The 22,231-nt window shown below is 38.4% G+C and overlaps 1 long non-coding RNA gene across 1 annotated transcript; it reads right to left on the bottom strand.

Moving 5' to 3' along the window:
- Nucleotides 1-6,825: 6,825 nt before the first annotated feature.
- Nucleotides 6,826-11,889, bottom strand: LOC127445212 (uncharacterized). Its single transcript, XR_007897950.1, has 3 exons — nucleotides 11,754-11,889; nucleotides 7,022-7,109; nucleotides 6,826-6,905 (listed from the first exon to the last, which is right to left on the bottom strand). It is a non-coding gene; the product is annotated as an uncharacterized LOC127445212 (long non-coding RNA).
- Nucleotides 11,890-22,231: the final 10,342 nt, after the last annotated feature.

Below are 22,231 nucleotides of genomic sequence, written 5' to 3'. Positions count from 1 at the left end.
AAATACAATGATATCCGCAACTACATGTTAGGAGTTTCACAAAAATGAAGTGAAATGAAAAATGAATCAACACATAAGTAAAATGAGATTTGCAAATACATTTTTTTACAAATATATATATATATATATATATATATATATATATAAATTACAATAGGATATAGGATAGAAAGAAATCGGCCTGTGAGAAATAATCCAAATGTATTCTAAACATGATTAAAAGATTTTGTTCTGATAGTTTAACCCGCTAAGCAGTCAGCACATCGTTGAAAATAGCCTTCTTAATCAGCAGGGCAAAATAATGGCATACCTAGCCTAAAACAGACATTTTCTAGGCTACTTACTCAAAAGCATACTTATATATATATATATATATATAACATTTTATTGATTCAAAAAAAAGAACATACACACACAGAATCAAATTATTTCAAATAATATGTCCCTCCCCTGAACACTGCCTCTAAATAAAGCCTTCTAAAAAGGCTAAATAGCTGCCCAGTTTTTATTAAATAAATCCCAGCCTTCTATATGACATTGCTTCAAATGCCACTACCCTGCCCATCTCTGTGTACCACTCTTGAAATGAGGGCACTCCAGATGACTTCCATCCCCTAAGAATAACCTGTCTGCCGATCATAACCCTGGCAAGAACCCAATTTTTTATGTATGTATCCACTATATTAATGACCGCCCCATCGCCCAAAATACAGAGTCTGGGGCAAAATGAAATTTGAGTGCCCAAAACGTCACACATAAAACTCTGAACCCTCTACCAAAATTCTTGGATCTTAACACACCACCAAAAAACATGGGTTGTGTACCCATCTTCTGATTGGCATCACCAGCAGATCACCAGACTTGACAAAAGCATACATTTTTGATGAGCAAAATTAACACGTCAACTTGGTCCGTTGAAAGACGGGACCTAACTTACCTAGGGCGATTACCCTGCACTTGAAAACACCTTTAAAGAAGTCTCAAATGTGAAAACATCCATAGAGACCAGGGGCGTCATGAACCTAATTTTTTTTTTTTTTGAAGGGGCACCAGGGTCAACCAAACCCAACCCACCACCACCACTGCCATTTATGCAGAGTTCATATTGCTGCAACAAGCAGCATAAATCACAGGAAATGGTATAAAACACCTGATTTAATCAGTAATTGTATCAGTAATGGTTGCATTCGATTGCATTTTTACATCTTCAGACAGTTTATATCGCTTTCTTGTGCTCTTGCCACTTCTTTTGTGCACATATTTTCCATACACGACATAAGAGGCAGTGCAAAATGTGTCTCAGCACAATAAAGAGTGAACTGAAGCCTATTTCTAAAGAAGGTGTACATGTAGCCTTCCCCTGAATGAGGTGATTACTGTAAATGTTGTTGTTTTTAACATGTATCTTTTACCATTACATTCTATTTTATAAAAATGAAATAAAAACTTTTTCAAGAAAAAATAAATAATAATCGCATGCTGGGTTTAATCTCAGGGCACGCACAACAACCTGACCAAGAAAAGAAGTGTACCCTTATTGTCAAGGGGGTCCGGGCATGTTCCCTAGGTTGAAGTTCTTAATTTTCTTGAGTACATATGTATCTATTGGCTAAAGCATTTCTAAAATTGGTCGTTCATACCAGAGTGATATATAAGCTATTAACATTTCCATTAAGGGGCAATATTTGACCCCTGGAGCTGTTTTTCATGGGCATTTTTTACATTTTAAGAGGGCATTGTTGGGCCATCATCTGGCACAACAGTTCTTATTCATGTTTCACCTTTGTGGTTTTAATAAACCATAACTGTCACATACAACAGTGCATCATGAGTTATTCGGATTTATAATGAATATATTAATTAATTACATTTCAACAGCACAACGGCTAGGGATGTGTAAAACGGCATAATTTCAAAATCGAATAGTCGGTGGGTTATGTCGATGATTAGTCAAAGCCCTGTATAATTAGGTTGGAGTAATTTCCACACGACACCAATCAGACTCCTTTCTTAGACACTAAGCACAGCCCTTCAATAGGATAACAGACATTCAGAAAATAAATAAGCTTAATAACTATAACCTTTGTTTGCACAAAACTGTCAAAGTCATCAAAATCCGAGAGGAAAAGTCAGATAGTAAAATATTGTTGTGGTGCTTTGTTTGGTGTAGCGGTGTTTTTCACCATTAAATGCATGTTTATCAATACCTCTTCTTCATTACATAACGAGTAAAATTAATACATTTGAATATAAACAAAGTAAAAGCAACAGAACAAATAAAAACACCGAGAATGCCTAAAACAGCGTGTGGGTAGTAACATTACACATATCTGCTCATAAAATCATTGTGATATATGCGTTCAGGTGTATTAACTAAGTACAAAACAAGAAGTAAGAGAGCACCAATAACACTAAAAAACAATAGATTTGGTGTAATAGTACATTTACCAAGGCGTGAAATAATGTAATGCGATTTAATGAGGCGCAAATTTAGCCTACCTCTATTACCTTCAATTCCAAGGGCTAAATTCTTTTCATTTACAGAGTATTTAAACCTACACTTAAAAAAATCTAAATATAGAAATAAAATGACACATAAAATATATCAAATATCAACTTCAGAACAATCAAACCAAACATAATTTACAACAGGTAGCCTAACTCACTCTTAGGTGATAGTCTAAGAGTCTAAATTCCAGGTCGAACGTCAGTGTTTCAAAATACTACGATAATAAATGAATGGCTCATATGTAGGCTATAATAAATAAATAAATAATCTGTCGATGCATTTAAAATCAATAAAGAACTGAACAGGGCATCGAATTTTAAACATAGGCCTCACCACATTAAAATGAAATGTGTTTGAAATGCCAGTTTTTATAATCCGCAGAGATATTGTTTTTATTATTCATGGGAGAATCAAAAAGAAAATAACAAAAATGCCCCAAAAATGCTCATATTAAATAATAAAAATATTCTTGATATTTCACAGAAAATTTGTGAAGAAATGATGCAAGGAAAGGGAACGAGGATGTACAATTTTATAAAAGAGAAGAACCATAGACGAGAGAGTCGCGGCACCGTTTACAGTAACAGTGACTGCACGAATACTGTGGAAATGTCGCCAAGCAAACCATATCTGTTTGTCTTTCGTCTTCTGAAACATGCCAAGAAAACACGGAATACTGTCTCTTCATCACTCCAGTTATCGCAGTTGCCATCACTGTTTGACACCTTACAGGTTTCCCCTAGACAGAGAATGTAAACAGTGCGGGTCGTCTCGATCCGTTCAGCCGCCTTTCTTAACGGATACAAAATCTGCTGCTACAGAGGAACCATGTAAAACTGCCTTTCATTACTTAAAAATAAACTAACAGTTTTATTATGACTGGAAACGAGAGAAACTGCTGCTTTCTCTAAACATGAAGAAAAGAGAGTGTTACGCGGCAAAATCAGTCAAAATCCGCTTCTCGCACCACCACCGAAGTGATTTCACAGCTGCTTTAATGAGTTTGCTTGTCTTGAGAGGACATTTTATGTGTGTGCGCGGCAAGTGAGAGAGGGAAGAAGCACACTTAGCCTGAGGTGAAAAGAAACTTTATATATATCTGCTCCAGATATCCTCTTTTTAAATAATATTAGTATTATTAATTATTATTTAAAATATGTAACATTAACATGACAGTAATTTAAGGACAGCCTTTGTAAAAATATAAAGCCAAACGTAAATGTGTAAAAATATTCAGCAGTTTAATGGGGAAAAATATTAACTGACTTGTAATTCCAGCGTCGACTAGCAGCATCAGAACCGTTTAGTCGAGTAGTCTGGCACATCCCTGCTCCAAAGGTGCTTTTATTGAAGGTAAATGACAAAGGGTGAGGGAGAAGAAGGTGCTGAGGGTCATGCCATTTGTGCTGGTTTATGGGATTTGTGGTGGACTTGTTGGCATCGCTTCTTTCTGACTGGGGTGAACTCTGGCTCCGGGAGCCATCTTACTCGCTTTCTGATCACAGTCAGTTATGTGAGTAGACTCGAAGTTCACCAATAGGCCTTTATCACAGTCCACGTGTTGTCACATCCAGCACCGAATAGTAGCGTAACCAAACATTCACCCATCGATCTGTCTATGGATGAACGCAGTTTTTCTAAATACATCTAGCCAACTCGGATGCACTTGGCAGTAAACATCCGCCATTTAATAATTTCTTTGGACTAACACAGCACTTCACCATGTGTGTTATCTACCACTTTAATGTGTAATAGTGTATGAGCAAGGCGATTATCAGCGCAAAGTTTTCCCAATTCACGAGGAGCTGCGCACTTACTCCCAGAGGATGAAAGTGTGAAGAGATGGCGTTTTTAGTGTTTTAATGTCATTGTTTTCACTATTGCAGCATGCTCATCTCCCTTTTGTAAATGTAATGCAGTTGGAGACACTGGAACAGTTTTCTATGTTTTATTTATATTGCATTCTGTCGCAACTTGCAAGTGGATGCTTCAATCATCGTACTCAAACCACGAGGCTATAACTCCACATATACAATGATTAAAGAGCACCTATTATGGTTTTTCAAATATTACCTTTCATGTAGTGTGTTATATAGCTGTTTGTGAATGTAAAAAAAATCTGTAAAGTTTCAAAAATCAAAGTGCACCACAAATGGAGTTATTGACTCCCAAAAGAAAGAACCAATTCTGAACACCTGAAACAAGTCGTTAGTAATTCCAGACTTACTTCCTGTACTAACCTAAGGAATTTGGTAACAAACACCCCACCTCTGGTCTTCATTGGCTGCTCCCGAACAGCTTTGACCCGCCCTCAAACACTACACTAAGCGGTAGACCAATCACAACAGACTGGGCCATCTGACCAATCAGAGCAGAGTATGCTCTCTGAAAGGAGGAGTTTAGAATTAATCCTTTAGAACGGATCATTGAACGAGTCGTTTTTGACACTGGGAAAAAAAGGTAATGCTGCAATTTAAATTATGAGCAAATTAAAGTGTTTTTTGACCTTGAATGCATGTAAATCTATTGTATGAGACCTTTAAAACAAAATTAGGCATGTTTAAAAACCATAATAGGTGCTCTTTAAACCAGTTATTTTCTGTAATCGGACTCTGGGATGGAAATGTTTCTTATATGAAAATGTTTAAATTGATCTTATGTCATACATGGAGATTATATAAAGTAAGTACATGAAAGCAACGTGATCGTTATCATCGCAAATATAGTCTTTACTCAGAATATATGTTTTGTGACATACTGTATACCCCTGTCTTGTTCTAATGCTGTTTAATGTGTAAAGGTACTCTTGTTTGTATATATTTTTGCATTCATCAATAAAAAAAAACTTATATTCTGTGAAGTGTTCCCTGCTCACATACATCCTGTTTAAAATCATAAAATAACATGACACTGTTTTTCTTTACTTCATCATCCCTGAGTAATTGTAAAGTGAGGTAAATCTGTTTAGATTAAGTATTTGAGATGAATTGCACATAAAATAATCCATAATAATTCCATGCTTTGGGCACTGTCATTGAAACAGACTGCAACAGAAGTTGTTTTACACTACTAAGTGAAGATTTTGCTCAGAGAATGTGGAAGTGTGATAAAGGTCTATGCTGAGTCCTGACGACATTTATTTCTTATGTTTCTAGCCAGGGAGACCAGATCAGGTGCTCCTGATCAGCCCAGGTGTGGATGGGTGTGTAATCACGGTTGTCATGGCCGAAACTGGATCTTGCTTAGGCGGCTCGCCACAAATTATAATGGGAAGTACCTGTTTGTGTCGTCAAATCCTTGATTCTTAATGTTTCATGTCAGATCCAAACACTACAGAAGAACAGCATCTCAGCTATTGTCTTCATCAAATGATTCCAGATGACTGAACAGCACATACCATAAATTAATAACCTATATTAGACACAATACAAGATCAGCTATGGAAAGACATATTTTCCCCAAAATGTTATTCTATATAATAAAACCATATTTGATAATAAACATTTGTCAACGGCATTAAATGTTGTATTTTTAGCACTTTTGTGTTAGTGTTATGGCAGACTAGTTCAATGCAAGGAATACGTTAACCCTGTAAACAATTTAAATTCCACTTATTTACTCAGAATATGGCTGTAAGGTACAGGAGGACCAAAGAATTGGGAGCATAACTGGAGAAACGGTGGCCTCTGCTCTGCATTAGAAAAATATGAAAACATTTGTGGAGCTTCTCTGCTACTTGTAAGACATTACACAGCTTCACGGTCACAACCCTTGTTTCTTTGTGTAACATATTCCTTTCAGTACAGGAGTGGACTTGGTGTTTTGTACAAACAAATGAATTATTTTTCTTTTATTTGTCCAGAATGACAAGAGGTCCTTCTTGGGTATTTGTTGACAGCATCTTTGAAAGTCATTCCTCCTGTAATCTCCTTCTGCCTCCAGACAAAGGTCCTCTTTATTGGCTCTTCAACAATGCAAGCATCTGGCTGTGTCCTTCTATACTGGTCCTGTAAGACTTTTGCATGTCCCTCTGTATAGGTAGCATCCTCTCCAACAACATCAATGTCATTGTCCACAGACAGAAATAAAAGAACAAAAACAAAGTATCATGTTCAATATTCTTTCAAATCCCTAAGCAGGAAGCTATGAAGATGTTTCCATCTTGTCACTTGTTATAATTATAAATGTGAGAATAATACACTGATAACATGTGGTATTGTAAAAAGATTATAAATATATGCTCTCACCTAGGACCTTGTAATTTGATTCCAGTTGCTCACTTCAGGTTGCAGAGGCTTTTTTCAAATGTCCAAACTCCTGTTTAAGTTGGTCCTTCATTAGCCAGAGGTGTCCGCTCAAATTTATACTTGCATTTCAGAGACATGTGCCATGTGTGCTATTTAAAATGACATGTGGGGAAGAATAACTTTCACAAAATAACAAAGTGCATAAAACAGAACCAATGTGTAGTACATAAAGAGTAACACTACTAACAATAATCTCTCTACTCACATATCCATTGCACTCACTGTCCTTCAAGAAGGGGTAAATCAAAGTCAAGGCCTTACCCGCTCGAACATACTCTTCACTAGACAGATACCTGCAAAAGTATTTTAAAATGTGAGTGTAGCATTAAAATCAGGGTACGAAATTAGCACACTTGATTATATTTTGAAAAACAGACGAATGAAAAACTATCCATGTGCGCGTCTGATGCGCTGTGTGTTCAGAGGTTTATTGGCGCTTTGGCACTCAGATTAAATTTCAACCGCATCTGGGAGAAACAGCGCACCGTTTCTTTTGCGCTTTTTTTGTCTTTTCTGACTTTTTTGCGCTTTAATATCATGCAGCAACACACCGACATACTGATTGATGCATGTCGTCATGAAACAGAGACCCTCCGCTCCAAATCCGATCACAAGTGGTCATAGGAGACGCATTTTAGTGACCAAGTGTAAACAGTCTCACCTGAACACATGTGATCGGACCACCTGAGATGCATCTTAATACCAGGTGGAAACGGCGTCAAAGAGAATGCTGCATATTATCTCTGTATATATATATATATATATATATATAAGTGTAACGGTGGCCAGCTGATAGATAGCTGTGCAATGTGTATAAACCTCACTCTCGCTAGAGGCTGTAGCCTTTAGCCTCTTTGTTAGCGCACCTGCTTCCCATGCCGGAGACGCCGGTTTGAGTCCCATATGGAGCAGGTAGAACAGGAGTGTCACAATGGTGCCGTGACCCAGATGGGAGTGAGGTTTAGGGGGGTGAGTGTAACGGGAGCCAGCTAGCTGTGCAATGTGTATAAACCTCACTCTCCTGACCTCAAGAGGTGCTCTAGCGAGTGACGATAGAGACTGTAGCCTTTAGCTTCCTTGTTAGCGCACCCGCCTCCCATGCCAGAGACGCTGGTTCGAGTCCCGTAGAGAGCGAGTGGAACAGGAGGATCACATAAGGGATAATAATAATTACATAGGTGGTAATGTGGCCATAACGCACAGCAGAGTTACACCTTGGGTGTGCAATATTTTTCAATAATTCAACGGGCCGGAGTCAATTATTCCACTTATACCATGGTTACCACATCTTAATACACCGTTATGGGTTTTATCTAAAGACATTTTCTGGTTTTCATCCCTAAAACGCTCTTATGAGTGAAACTACTTGCTTTGATACAGTCGGAGCCTTCGTTGCTAGTTTGAAAACGTCACTTTATAACTAGCAACAGAGGATTGCGAGGACTGCGCTGCTTTACTGAAGCACTTACTGGAGTAATAAGTTAGTAGTACGTTTGTGCGTGTATGTGTGAGTTTGTGTTTGAGTGATCGAAAGAAATTCAGAAACTGAGAGAGATTGTGTGTGGGATTACCTTTATATGTTGCAGCTCTCAACATCAGAAGTAACTTCATTGCTTCAAAATCGGCAAGATGTAAGTTTAACCACACTTCTTAGCAGCAGCGAGTGTCGCCAGTTTTGTATATAGCTTTTCCGTTGTAAACCTTAACTGTTTTCAACCCCACTGAGATGCAGGTGTGCGCTGACACGATTTTCCACTCGTGAGTAAGTGTGTGCGTAATGCGTATATGTATGTGTGTCCACGTGTGTGAGAGAGCGAAAGAGAGGGGGAGGGGAAGCGCGAGGGTGTTTTCCACAGATATTTAAGATAATATAGAAACGGTTGTATTCATAATGTCGCGGGGGTGCATTTACATCTCTCTCTCTGTGTGTATGCATGTGTGTGCGTGTATGTGCATATGTGCATGTAAGTATGTGTGTCAATGTCAATGTGTGTGAGTGTGGGTGAGACGATTTCAAAAGAGAGAGAGAGAGAAGGGAGCGCAAGGGTGCTTTTCAACTGAAATTTAAATAAATTTAGGATATATAGACATTTTTTGTCATTCTTATCCTATGTACTTAGACAATGTCTTTGTTTTGGATGGTTATTTTGCTGTGGTAGCCTGTATGGCTCTTTGAAATGACTGAAATAATTTGGTGAAGTGAAATGGAACGTTATGTGGTCACGACCTGGAACTACCTAATAGCGTTTACTGGAAAATAATTGCACACCTTAGAACATCCGTCAGCCAATCTAAATCAAGCATTCAACAGACCTGTGGTACAACCCCATTTCTGAAAAAGTTGGGACAGTATGAAAAATGTGAATAAAAACAAAAAGAGTGATTTGTAAATTATATTCACCCTTTGCTGTATTGAAAGCACTACAACTACACATTATATGATGTTTTACCTTGTGAATTTCATTGTTTTTTTGTTTTATTTTATGTACAGTAATTTCAAATCAGATGATTGAAACACACTCCAAAAAGTTGAGGCAGGGGCAATTTAAGAATATTAACAATTTGGCGAGTTGAAATATCAAGGCGATGTGAAACTGGAGATGTTAAACAAGTGAGGCAATTGTGTCATAGTAATGTATACTATATAAGGAGCCTCCAAAAACAGCCTAGTCCTTCAAGAGCAAGGATCATTTGAGACTTGTCAATTTACCAACAGATGCTTCAGCAAATAATCCAGCACTTTGAGAACAATGTTCCCCAAAGACAAATGGGAAGGATTTTGGGCATTTCATCCTCTACAGTGCACAATATAGTTAAAAGATTCAAGGAATCTGGTCAAATCTCAGTGCGTAAAGGGCAAGACGAAAACCACTTCTGAATGCACGTGATCTCTGATCCCTCAGACGTCACTGTCTTAAAAAACAGCATTCGTCTGTAATGGATATCATGAACATGGGCTTGGGATAACTTTAGTAAACCTTTGTTAGTCAACACCACTCGCTGCTGCATCCACAGATGCAAGTTAAGGCTTTAGTATGTAAAGGAGAAGCCATACATCAACACTGTCCAGAAGTGCTGCCAACTTCTCTGGGCTCGATCTCATCTGAGATGGAAAGTAGAACAGTGGAACTGTGTTTTTTGGTCTGAAGAGTCCACATTTCAAATACTGTAATTTTTGAAAATCAAAGCTGTCATGTTATCCGGGACAAAGAGGAAAAGGGCCATCCAAATTGTTATTAGCATCAGGTCCAAAAATCAGTATCTGTATGGGCCAGGAGCATGTCAGTGCCCCTGGCATGGGTAACTCGCACATCTGCGAGAACACCATGAATGCAGACAGATATGTACAGAAATGTCATTTTGGAGCAACATATACTGCCATCCAGCAGCGTCTTTTCCAGGGACGTCCCTGCATTTTACAGAAGAACAACTTCAAACCACATACTGCTCAAAATTTCAAGTGAATGTCTGTGTGAGCAAAGAGTGTACGGGTGCTAGATTGGCCTGTCTGCAGTCCTGACCTGTCTCCAATTGAGAATGTGTGGCGCATTATGAAGCACACCGACCGTTAACGAAAACCTGTACAATTGTGTAGCTGAAGACCTGCATAATGGATGAATGGGGGAAAATTCCACTTTCTAAACTTAACAAACTTGTGTCTTCAGGGCCCAAATGCTTAATAAGTGTTATTAGAACAAATGATGATGTTTCACAGTGGAAAACACTCGACTGTCCCAACTTTTTTGGAGCATGTTGCAATCTTCTGATTTGAAATTACTGAACATTTTCAAAAAACAATGAAATTCACAAGATAAAACATCATATAATGTGTAGTTGTACCGCTTTCAATATAGCAAAGGGTGAATATAATTTACAAATCACTCCTTTTTGTTTTTGTTCTCATTTTTCATACTGTCCCAACTTTTTCGGAATTGGGGTTGTATAACCTGATATATCTTTTTAATTTAATAAACAAAGATTGCATGTGCACACCAGTGGATGTATATCATGAGCGGGGACCATAGACGGAGGGGTGAGCTAACTGCAAGGTAAGGCTACCCCTTGCAAAAATGTTTTCAAACTGCAGGTAATGTTCAAACTCCAGAAGAATGTTTATTGTTATTTACACTTATGCCATTACTCATGTTGATCATTATTTGGACAAAAGCTAGATCAAGCATATTCCTGATTTGTTATATTAATTTGGTTAAAACTGCAAACATGAATCAAAAGTAGTAAGCTCTGTCTTTCTCATCACAGTAAAATGAAATTTAAATGGAACTTCACATTTTATTCCAATAAAAATGACTTATAGGTGAGTTCCGAATAAACATTGTTTTTGAGCCCCACACCTTTCAGTTCTCCAGAGCTCTCACAGCTGATGGTAAAGTCTGAGAAGGGAATAGGGCATAGGGACGATCACTTTTGAATGAAATGCACATGTGTTGTTGTTGTTGCTCTTCTTGTTCTCTACTTTGTGTTGTTTTTCAACTTCCACGTTAAATACACGTTGCGCGGCACCTCTGTTTTTTGTAGCATTTACATAATGCCGAGGCCTACTGCGGTCCGATTAACGTATACATGCTGGACAGAATCAATCTACAATCACACTATCTAGGTCTGTTAGTATGATTTCAGGCAGACCAGCGCGTTTACATGACATTTTTAAAAAGACGAATTATGGCTTTTATCTGACTGATATCGAACATTTAATTAGCATGTACACGCACTCATTGTCTGTGAATTTGAAATGCGGTGTCCAGGCAGCATGTGTGCACATCAGCCCATACACCTACAGACATATTACAAAGGACAATATTATCTTGGTCTGTAGGGCCTGAGTTTGTACATATTCAGATAACAATTTAACAAGTTCTATAGCTTGCATGTATTAATGCAGTTAACAGTCTATCAAATAAAGTTGTGGTCACACTCACCCAAACAGAAATGCCTAAATCAGGTCCACACTCTTCCTCATAGCGAGATTGCTAAATAGAGGTCAGTTTTGAGGGGATTGTGTATCGATGAGATTGTTCTGAGAGTAATGTTTATCCATCTGACAGGAGGCTGTTGTTGTCCAGTATGGAGCATAACACTAGCCACAGGGCACAACCCATGATGCATTTTCTCTGCTCCAAACGGATGTATCTGTTATTACTATTGGCTGCTCAACTCTTATGAGAGTCTCTGTGTGTGTGTTTACATACTGTAAAAGAGACCATTCTTTTGTGTGTCACAGGTGCTCTTGGAAATAACTGTCAAAGTAATTTTAAGATTCTGTCTGTCTGATCTATCCTTCATCTGAACACGCTTACATTCACACAGAAGTACTGTACAGAGGGAGAGATTTTGGAGTACAGGTCAGCAATATTTCAGTACCCTGGGGCAGAAGAGGTTTCAATGTCTTGCTCATAGACACACTGCTGAGGTAAAGAAGCAATCTTCAGACTTGCATGTTTGCAGCAGTCTGCATCAAACTGGCCTCTGCTTAGAAATAAATGACTTTCTGTGCCATGAGGCTATATGATGGCCCCTGATGGGCCAACTATTGGAAACAGGTTTTCCTCCTGCTAACTTCTGTTATCTTTGCCTCCTTGTAACAGCAGAATTAGCAGCAAAATAGTAACAGGCAAACATATTGCAGATGCTATTGTTACTTTAGCTTACTTTAGCATTGTCTGCCTACTACGATGAGACACAAACCACAGATCAGAAATGCAGAGAAATTATGCTCTATTTAATAAAAACACTCTTATTAAAAGTCACCTTTACACTGTGTTTTATGTTCTGCCCAGTGAAGGTGAAATGTAATTCTTGCTGTGTGTAAAGATTTTTATAGTGTGTTTAAGCGTAATCAAGTGTGTGTGTGTGTGTGTTTTCCAACAGTGTGTGGCCTCACCTCAACCGTGAGCTAAACTCACACAGCTGTGTGGCTCCCCTGAGGGACAGAACATGGGGCAGCAGAAGCAGTGAGCTATTGAATTCACAGTCTGATGCGTTGTTGTTAGATAAAGATGATAAACAAGAGATGAAAAACAATCATTATACTTTAATAAATATGACAATCCATCCTAAAGTCTTGAAATGCCCTCTTCACATGCACTGCCCTTGTAAATGTGAGCCATCAATGTTGAATATCATTAGGATTCAGTTCTGTAGATCACAAGAGGGAGAGCTAACCTAAATTGTCACTTTTCATTATCTTCTCTGCATTCTCTGCTGGACATGTGTGCATCTCTCTGAAATGTATTCTTTATTCAGATTGAAAGGAGGATAAACGATTGGACATGGTTAAACTGCTTAGTTCGAATGTTTCATTTTCTAAAGGGATGTGCCCACAACTTCTCGTGGTTCTGTGCTGTTGTTTTTTAGATGTTGTTGCATTTGATAAAACAATTAAAATAAAGCAGAGAAATAGATGACCCAATTGTAATTTGTATCTGTATTCTCGTGATAATGGAAAAGGTAAGGAGACGTATCTCACAAGCATACTTTGCTTGCTGTGTTAATACATTTTTGAAGGACTGATGCAGGCACACTCAGAACTCTTTATATGTCCCTGACAATTAAAGAAACATTTCCTCTGAGTGCGTTTTCCATCTGTCAAAGGTCAGCGAGTGAAGATACCCTCATCTCTCCAGCTCCTCATAGGTGAATCTCTACCTTGTGCTTTTTATCTGGGCATGACCTGTTGCTAGGTAACCCTGGGTCACAGCTGTACGAGGAAAGTGGAGGCTCTTTTTTATTTATTAGTGAGTTATAGAGAAGGCAGGATGTAATTTATTAGTTTGGCATTGACAGGCAGCTCAAGTTTGAGATTATAAAGGGGTAGCGGTCAGAACAAAGTGTATTCAGGATGTAGGTTGTATTTACGGAGCACTTACTGTGGCAGCTGTGACATACAATTGAGGGAGACTGACAAAATGTATTCTTAAGCTACATTTGATGCTGTATATGGCCAAATGCTACAAGATCAGAACTGAACCTTTCAATACCGTTGTTTCTTATCGTAATAAAATCTAATTTTCAAATAACTCATTGGTTTATTGTTGCTTAGTTTATTTTTTCAAGAACCTCTCGCAACAGAGCTCTTATAATTGAAGGCCCTAAATTTCTCAGAAAGTTGTGCTGTTAATCTATGTGTGTGTGTGTGTGCATGTGAGTTGTATTCAAAATTTACTTGATTCTTTTTTGCTTTAAAAAAAAAGTGTTGACATGTGTTTATCAATTCATGTACATCGAAGTGCACTGATGCGACCCCAGAAGCTACATATGCTCATTCTGTGTTTTAATGTACTTTAAAGTGCAACTTTTTTTGTTTTTGTGCATAGCAGAGTGAGCCTCAGTGCAAGTGTAATTTGAGGGATGAGTTCTTCAAATGAAATTGTAATGACACAAAGGGAAATGTGCCATGTTTGTTTTCCCTATTGATGTGCTCCTGATTTATCTGTGCACAGTGATGCAGCTTTAATTTGTGCCGCATCTGTTGCAGTTTCATGCGCCTGTCATGAACGAGCTTTCCCATGTTTACCTCGTTGGCCCCTAATAAAAGAGTCCGGCCTTGTCCCGGTCTTGCCGAGATGAAGCAATTGGACTTTGTTAAATCCTGCTTTAATGAGTGTGATGCATATTTTTCAGATCACCCCTTTAGGCCATCTCAGATCAAAACAAATGCACCTGCACTTTTTGCATCTGCCACTCCCTTGAGACCTATAAGAATTGACTCCCTGGCTTCCTCCATGAGGCAATTATGGTCCATCTGTTCCCTTCTTGTTAGCTCCAATTCGTTTTGTTTCTGTGATCGTTTCTTTAATATTATGAACGCTGAATAAACAAATTAGGGAGTATTGAAAATTTGAAGTGGAGGTGGTGAATTTAATCTCACTCTTACGACAAACTTTGGTCTTGATACAGAGATGCAGAATAACAAAATGTCAATTGTCACAGTTTAGGTCACACAGATTTGGGATGGCATAGGCCGCCAGTTGAGATCCTGAAGATTTTTAGAATCACCAAGAGCCTTTGATCAGTGTTTGTACTGTATTTTATAACAATTCATCTTGTATGACCCCCCTTGGCATTTTTGCACAATATTTGTTCTCTCTCTCACCCCCATTGTTCATTGTCAAACAGACATGGGCAATAAACCATGTTTATTAAATTGTTCGTGGTGCAGGTGCTTGGAAAGGATGATTTGAAAACAGTACTAACAAGACCATTCTCTAGAAAACAATACCTGAAATTGGCCATGACACACCAATAATCATGTATTATTATTAATAATCAATAACTCATGTGAAAGAAGAGGGGAAATCCACTAATGGTGTTACGCCAACTGCTCTATTTCAAGGTAGAACTTTCATCACCGCTGCAGATATTTCAGTAGAAATACAGAAGGGGCTAATCACAAAAGGGTGTGATGATTATGATGGACAGATGTGGAGGAGGGAAGAGTTCTGGTGTGGGGGGCAAAGACCACAAAAAGGGATTAGTGGTGGCTCTAATAGTTTGCCTGGATATATAGCAGCCTCAGTCTGTTTTTATACAGGGTGAACTGTCAGGAACTTGACTGAACTTGACAGTTTGTTCATCTCAGAGGACTTAATCACACTGCATTCGCAAAAGCAGACAGAATTTTTCCATTTAGAATCACCATCAAGAATGTAATTTAGGACAGGACACGGCTTAATCTGTGTCCAAGAAGCCACTTTTCAGAGTCATTAACCTGAATCCTATCAACTCCAGAGAACATAAACAGTGAAACTGAAATTATCTGGATTTAATTAGGCTCAAAATGCTCCATACATTTCTATCCTTTAAGTTTAGTTTAGTCACTGGAGTATTTTTTCAGTTTCACAGGAAGAGTCATTCAGTTTGTTGGAGGAGAGTACAATTTAAAGTTATATAATGAATTTAATACAATGCAGATTTTGTTTTATTTCTAAAGATATGACATTTCATTTAATGAAGAACAACAAGAGAGGTAACAAGGAGATAGCAATTTAGACCAACAGATGCTGAAACAACACTACACAGTAAAATTTCCAGTGATCATAAGCTGCCGTCAAACAAAGATAAATGTAGCTTTTCAAGCTTTGTAACTGATAATTTATTAATACAGATTTTATTGGGCTCTGTTTAGCTCAAACACATATGCAAAACTTAAAGAATGTCAAATGCTGTACATCAAACAACTAAAAGCTTAACTCTTTGATTACCTAACCTCTTTTGTGGAGTAATAATAGATACAGTCGTCAACGGCGTGGTTTAGATTGGGGGAAATTGATTCCCTGTTAAAATAGTTACTCATTCATTCCTGTGAGAAAAACAGGGAGAAATATCCAATAAACTTGGCTATTTTAACAACTAAAAACATAATGAAAAGCTGTTGTATATTTTTTTGCACTTCAGACTAAGCCAAAAAACCCAGAACTGATTTTTTTATCTCCTTTCGATAAACATGGATACGTGGGTTAGTGTGTTTGAGAAACATCCGAGAGGATTCAAGACTAAATCAATCATCATATCATCACAACAGCAGTTCTAGCAGAGACATAATGACGAGTTAACACCAGAGAACAAGACAATATTACTGAAAAAACGTGACATGATCGAAGTGGAGCGCTGCTTATATTGGTTTTCATGCTTTAATGAATCAAACTTCTCAGGGGATATTGAGCTTCCCGTTGAGTTTGGCGAAGTGTTTAATTAATGAGGTACATTTTAAAATTAAAATGTTTAGGTACACAGTACTGGGTATGAATGTATACTCATCTCCATTAGCATTGTCTTTACTGCAGAACAAAGTACTAAATAAGAAGAAACAATAATGAAAACTGCTTATGACTGTATGCTTAATTGTTGTTATATTGCATATTACTGTGTATTTCCTGTTTAATAAAATGTATTCCATCCCCATCATTACTGAATCCCCCTTCTTTGTGTGTGTGTGTTTGTGTATTTTGTATTGTTTATAGGTTTATTGTTTGTCTACTATTTTACCCTTACCAAAGTTGAAGCCTACTTGCATTGCCTGCTGAGGCTGTAAATTGTAATAGAAAAATAATTAAAGGTCTTCCACTGAAATCGCATCAGTCATGTCACAGGTTTCACCTCTTAAATTTGAGCTATTTTATGTGTACAATAATTAAAAAATATCATTAATGTGTGGAAAAAAAACATTTATGATCATATTAAAATATATAAATAAAAGTGTTGATGATAAACAAAGCAGTTAAAATGTTATAGATACCAATCGAATAACAAAAAAATAATGTGAAATCGTAAATGTGAACTTCTGTCCTGAGATCACTGAACTGAATATGCAGCAGCCACAGTGGAAGGTGATTAAAAAAAATTTGTTCTGGGTTTTTTGGCTTTGTCTGAAGTGCAAAAATCTATACAACAGCTTTTCATCATGTTTTTAGTTGCTATAATAGCCAAATCTATCGGATTTTTCTCCCCTTTTTGTCTGATAGAAATGAATGAGTAACTATGGTAACAGGGCTTTGCTTTCCCCCATCAGTGGGTGGGGCCTCCTTGACAACTGTATCTATCCACCTTTTTCCTGAACATCCCTTTCCTGAAGTGTTCCACAATTCGACTGTTTTCAATTTCCAGTTTCCAGTGTCTTCACTCGCATCGGCGTATATTCTTAGCGGGTAATATAATGTTTAAGGTATTATATTTGTAAAAATTGTCAAAAAAAAAAACATGCCGATACTTCACAGAGTCGAGGTGCCCTTTTTTTTTTTGTTTTTTTTTTAGAGAGTGCCTCACCTGAGTGTGTAGATGACATGAAGCGATGGTCCGAGCTTAGTTACGTTTATATCATTAATTATTATAAGTTGTTATGACAGTCAACAACGGCACAAGTTGAGCCTGAAATTCATTTTAACACCAGGTAACACTTAAATGTTTGTTGTTCTCCTCTGGATCACTCGATTCGGTAGTTTTTACTTGACGTCTCGAGACCAGAAATACAAAACAGTCAATTAGAATCATCATGGCGGCACCCAGGGATTGTTCAGGAAAACTGTGGATAGTCCTTATTCACGCTAGTGCCATCTTTGATTTTTAACGTAAATGAAAATGAGGCTGTGAGGGATTGACTTACAGTCTCATGAACGATATAAAGCTGTTTAAAGCTCCAAGATCACATCTGATGTTCCACAGCTCATGTTGTCTGGAGTTCTTTGTCTACTGAATGTTCTTGAACAGATATTTTATCAATGTTTTATCACTTTAAACTGCAGCACAGCCCATCAAAGAGACTGTAAGTCAATCCCTCACAGCCTCGTTTTCATTCACGTTAAAAATCAAAGATGGCACTAGCGTGAAGAAGGTCTTTTGCAGCCTTAAATATGATCTACAGGATAAAAAATATACAGGATATATATATATATATATATATATATATATATATGGAAAATAATAATTATTATTATTAAACTATAACTATTAAAATTATTATTAAATAATTTATAATAAACTGGTGTGTTCAATATAATATTATAATATTAGCATATTTTTGCTGTGGTATCGAAATTGGCTTCGAGAACCGTGAAATTTCATTGGTATCGGAACCGACTACTGAAATTTTTGTACCATGACAACACTAGAAACATGTCATAAATTACGTGTTCTTTTGCCATTTAAATCTAGTGTATCAGTTTAATTTTAACCAGCTTTGCTTTGCATGTCTCTATATAGAAATACACAATAATACACAAAATATATATATACATACTCAAAAACAGTTAAAAAAAAGTTAGTGGGCAGGGTGAGTGGGGTCCAGAGTGATTTTTCCAGCCTTTTTCCTCACTCTGGAAGTGTATAGTTCTTGAAGGGGGGGGAGTGCAGGGGGCAACCAATAATCCTCTCAGCAGTCCGAATTGTCCTTTATAGTCTTCTGATGTCTGATTTCGTAGATGAACCAAACCAGACAGTTATTGAAGTGTAGAGGACAGACTCAATGACTGCTGAGTAGAACTGTATCAGCAGCGCCTGTGGCAGGTTGAACTTCCTCAGCTGGCAAAGGAAGTACAACCTCTGCTGGGCCTTTTTCACAATGGAGTCAATGTGTGTCTCCCACTTCAGGTCCTGTGAGATGGTAGTGCCCAGGAACCTGAATGACTCCACTGCTGCCACAGTGCTGTTTAGAATGGTGAGGGGGGTCAGTGTTGGGGTGTTCCTCCTAAAGTCCACAATCATCTCCACCGTTTTGAGTGTGTTCAGCTCAAGGTTGTGTTGACTGCACCAGACAGCCAGCTGTTCAACCTCCCTTCTGTATGCAGACTCATCGTCATCTCGGATGAGGCCGATGACAGTGGTGTCGTCTGCAAACTTCAGAAGCTTGACAGAGGGGTCCTTGGCGATGCAGTCATTGGTGTAGAGGGAGAAGAGTAGTGGGGAGAGCACACATCCCTGGGGGGCACCAGTGCTGATTGTACAGGTGCTGGAAGTGAGTTTCCCCAGTCTCACTAGCTGCTGCTTGTCCGTCAGAAAGCTGGTGATCCACTGACAGATAGACATGGGAACAGAGAGCTGGGTTAATTTAGTCCATAGGAGAGCTGGGATGATTTTGTTGAAAGCCGAACTGAAGTCCACAAAAAGGATCCTTGCATATGTCCCTGGTCTCACTAGATGTTGCAGGATATTATGCAATCCCATGTTGACTGCATCATCCACATCCAATGGAAGGGGATCTAGAAAGGGTCCAGTGATGTTCTTCAGGTGGGCCAACACCAGTCTCTCAAATGGGTTTCTTTGGTACAGGAATGATGGTGGAGCGTTTGAAGCAACAGGGAACTTCACACTGCTCCAGTGATCTGTTGAAGATCTGTGTGAAGATGGGGGCCAGCTGGTCAGCACAGGATTTTAGACAAGTGGGTGAAATACCATCTGGGCCCTGTGCTTTCCTTGTCTTTTGTTTCTGGAAGACACGGCACACATCATCTTCATAGATTTTAAGTGCAGATTGAGAAGCAGGAGGGAGGAGGAGGGGGGTTGCAGGAGGTATTGATGTTTCCGCTGTCGGAGCTTGACCAGCACGCTGGCTCGCTTCCCTCTCCTGCGTCTCATAGTGCGCTTAAAAATCACAGCTGTGCCTCTGACTAAAATGTCCAGCAAAACGTCCAAATAGTCCAAAACCGGGAAAGAATTTTCTGGTATGTGTTGCCGAATGTTCAACAGTTCGTCCCAAGTAAAACTGATCAGAAAAAAAATTACTAAACACAGGACAAACAAACAAAACAACAAAATAATTGGAGAGCTCCACACTGAGGCTAACTCGCTTGGGCTATCAAGAAAATTCCAGACTTTAAATAAATAAATAATTACATGTGTAGGACGTTTGCACTGTAGGGATGTTCATGCATATTTCAAATATAAAATATGTGATTAAATGACTAATGTTTACTCGCTGAAATTAGATGATTTCCTTTTAAGTCAATAGGGACATTGGAATGTTTGGGCATAGCAATATGGCGACCCAGTGGCTTCACTGATATGACATCATGAGCAATCCAGTTCTATATGTCAGCGGTGCTGTGTCTAGTGGAGATTTTTAAATGATCCTCAGCAAATTATTTTTCCTGTTTGGACGATTAGTTTTGCAACCTGCGATTTCGCTGAGAATTGACTGCTTACATATGTAGAAGCTATATGAGACATGTATACCCATTCATTTTGTTGTTACGTGGCATCATAGACCAGTGTGCAACAAAGTCCCATTTAAGCAGTACTGCAGCTGAGCAGACACGCATGAGCTCATGATGTTTAAAGTGATAACATGTTTCATTCTCTGGCTCTCTCCTCAACGCTTCCCTTACTTTTAACTTTCTTTTACACCCCCTGTTTCAGCACAGTTGAGTTCTCACCACATTTTCAAAAGATTCAGCCAAAGTTGGTGTGGTATCTTGTATACCAAAATAAATAATCTGGAAGGCAGTATTCCACTTGTGGTCTTTTTTTATCGGCATGCTCAACATGCAGCCCTAACACACCTGCAGCACACACTCATGGCTCTTACTGTGTCTGGCAGGGCTTCATAAATTGGACCAAAACAGTGCGCTACTGCCACCTATTGGACACTCCCAGTATAACAATAAATATTTCAGTTTAATATTTAAGAGAGTAGAGATACCCAGAGGAATGACACTGAGCCATATGAAGAGGAAGCTGTCTGTCACGTTATTAAACCAATCAGATCAGAGTAAACTGGTCAAGGAAAACCTCATTTGATTGGTTACTAGAAGCAGGTAGACCCGCCTTCCTCCTCACGCTTGCACATCTCTTTTCAGGAGAAGTCCGTGCAAAAGTTTGAGTGCAACAAAGGGAAAACGAAACATTGTATATCGGATTATTTCTGGAAAATATTTATGCCACAAGCACAAGTCATTTACAGGTTTGCAGTAGTTTATTTTACACATACAGACTGATTCTACGCGGTCAATCCGTTTTGCTGTTCATGACACCCTTTCTTTACTTGCATATCACTGATTTCAGGTTTGCAGTGTCAAAAGTGTAAGCACGAAAAAAAAGGAAGTCAGAAAAATACACACCAAATTTACTTTGTTAATATGAAATTACAGATTCACAACACATGAATTACACTAATGCAAAGCATTAAAGTATTTCTAATATTGGTTTCTTACGCTTGCAACTTCATTTACACCTTTACAAAACGTTCTGTATGCATCCAATTTATTTTTACGCTTGCAATTTGATTTTCGCTTTCACAAATCTTGCATCCCAGTAATGAATAATCATAAGACAGGTCGTTCTCATAGGATAAGTCCACGCAGTCTCATTAATAATTATGAGACACTGATGACGCAACGATGCACTATTGTACAGGGAAACATCACATCCTGTGACACTGGCTTGATGTTGATTTTGAACCCGGAATACGAAAATAGCGCAAAATATCCCTAAATTAACCACTTTCCTATTAGAATTTTTTCTCTCCCCTTTTCTTGTCCTGATGGTGGCATAGTGACTCACCTCAATTCAGGTGGCAGAGGATGAATCTCAGTTGCCTCTGCATCAGAGACTGTCAATCCATGCATCTTATCACGTGACTTGTTGAGTGCATTACCATAGAGACATAACACATGTGGAGGCTTCATGCTGTTCTCCGTGGCATCCACACACAACTCACCACGAGCCCCACCAAGAGTGAGAACCACATTATAGTGACCATGAGGAGGTTACCCCATGTGACTCTACCCTCACTAGTAACCAATTTGGTTGCTTAGGAGTCCTGGCTGGAGTCACTCAGCACACCCTGGGATTTTAACTCACAACTCCAGGTGTGATAGTCAGCATCTTTACCCGCTGAGCTACCCCTTTTCCTATTAGAATGAAAATAAATGGCTGCTTTGTCTTCTATCATGTGTAATGTACATATCTG

This window comes from Myxocyprinus asiaticus, chromosome 8, assembly GCF_019703515.2.
Source record: "Myxocyprinus asiaticus isolate MX2 ecotype Aquarium Trade chromosome 8, UBuf_Myxa_2, whole genome shotgun sequence".
NCBI classification, from domain to species: domain Eukaryota; kingdom Metazoa; phylum Chordata; class Actinopteri; order Cypriniformes; family Catostomidae; genus Myxocyprinus; species Myxocyprinus asiaticus.
The sequence above is the reverse complement of the archived record's forward strand: the minus strand, read 5'-3'. Positions and strand labels throughout refer to the sequence as shown.